This window comes from Ornithodoros turicata, chromosome 7 (genome assembly GCF_037126465.1).
Source record: "Ornithodoros turicata isolate Travis chromosome 7, ASM3712646v1, whole genome shotgun sequence".
Lineage (NCBI taxonomy): Eukaryota > Metazoa > Arthropoda > Arachnida > Ixodida > Argasidae > Ornithodoros > Ornithodoros turicata.
Genome location: NC_088207.1, coordinates 30558964 through 30561060, shown reverse-complemented (window position 1 = coordinate 30561060; position 2097 = coordinate 30558964).

Sequence of the window (2097 nt, the reverse complement as noted above, 5' to 3'; positions counted from 1 at the left end):
GTTGATTTTATTTATTTGGCGCACAAGTACCAAACCTTACAAAGTTAGGTCAATGTAGCCATTTGCGCAAGTTTTGCTATAGAACTAGCCAGCGCATAAATGCAAAATGTCAGCAAATTTGACTCGCGTAGAGAACTAGAAGGTGCAGTGGCTTTCTTAGACCTGAGTTACGGCAGTCGACGAAAAGTCGTCGAGTGCCGGTGGCGGCATTCGAACCCACACCTTTCGGACTGTCGGTCAGGTGCGCCTCCATTATGCTACGTCGACACCGCGCTTTTATTAACTTACCTGACTTTCCTCTTTTTTTTGTTTTATGGAACAATTGAAAATGAAATGGACGTAAACTAACTTTTCATTGTTCGCACGACTAAGATTTATAGGAGAACGAGCGTTCACCATAAAATGTGTTTATGTTTTGGCCCCGTTCATGCATTATGTTTTGCCAGAACTTTAGTTTTCATTTTTTTGAATTGGAAATTTTGGACAAATATTATGACGCCGAGGATAAGAACGGACAAGCCCCAATTTTTTTAGTTTCACTCCTCCTTTTTTGTGTGTGTTTTGCGACGTCTCGCATCTTTACTTTTACCTCTGTGACCGCCAGCTGCCATCAGCTATTTAGGATGGTAAATATCTTTAACCCACGCATTCTAGATTCGTGTTTTATCACTTAAACACGAAAACTAAAAGAAAACGCACGTTTATTTTAACATGCTTCTCTGTATGGAACACGAAACACTGCAGTCCATGCAGTGCGTATGCACGCTACATATATGATTCTATGACATCAGTTTAGCACATATACCATTTTATAAAAGAGTGAGCGACAAGGATTGACGTTTCTTTACGTGTTATTTTTATTCGCAACAACACACTGAAGGCAGGAAAGACAAACGCATCCACAGCTACATAGTTGTGGGAGAAGGAGACGACAGTATGATAAGATTGGGCAAAGCTGCAAGAATAGTTCCAACAGACCTTTGCACTGAACAAATCAACACGTAGGTGGGATGATACAGCTCTATCCGAAATTAAATTATAAATAACCTAATTGAGTTCCTAGTTTTGTCACTTAGAAGAAGTGCTTTGCGTGAACACCGTATCCGAGGCCGTAGGCAGCACCGTGAGCAAGAGCCTTGTCGTAGACGGCTGGGGCAGCGTAAGCACCGTAGCCAGCAACAGCTGGGCCGTAAACGTGAGCGGCGGCGGCAACTGGGGCAGCGTAAGCCTTAGCGACTGGGGCGGCGTAAGCAGCTACTGGGGCAGTGGCGACGGCAGCAACTGGAGCAGCGTAGGCAACGACTGGAGCTGGAGCAACGACTGGGGCGTTGTAGCCAGCGGCAGCTGGAGTGGATGGGGCGGTTCCTGGCTCGTTGGTAGAGACGGAAGCACGGAAACCGGCGGCGTCAGCGACGTACTTCACAACACGGACGCGACCGTCTGCGTCAGTGAGGCTGTAGGAGCCAACCTTGTTTCCGAAAGCGTCACCAGTCTCATGACGGGATGATCCGCCAGTTGTGTGGGCCTCGTTGTAGCCGAAGTTGTAGTTGCCAGCGAGCTATACACAAGGAAACAGGAACGTTACAATTACGTTATCATAAAGTACTATTAGAGACTTACGTCCTGAGCACGATGGCTGTTTGAGTGCCCGGCTTCAGCGACGGAAGTGACAACGGCAGCTGGGGCGCCAAGGTAGCCGGCACGGGCCACAGCGACGAAAGCTAGGAGGACGAGGACCTAGAACAGGAGCAGAATAGAAGTATAATCCACTGCACGGAATAGGGCATGCCTCGATATAATCCGGGCTGGGACATCGCCCTTACCTGCATGATAAAGCGGGAGTTGTGACTGGGAATAGTGACTCTCACAAAAGACCTGCGGCTTTTATACCACTTTGGGCACATGACGAGATGTTTTACGTGACGAAATTCGTAATTGATTAGTTGGTGAGCAGGGGCTGGTCAGAATCTTTGGAAGGTAAGGAACGTCAGTCATGCAGAGGAAACCCGTTAACCTTGCACCGCTTTGGGATTATCAAGGTCCCATATTGGAGGGCATTGCCACGAACACATCCGGCCGAGCGTGAGGACGACTGGG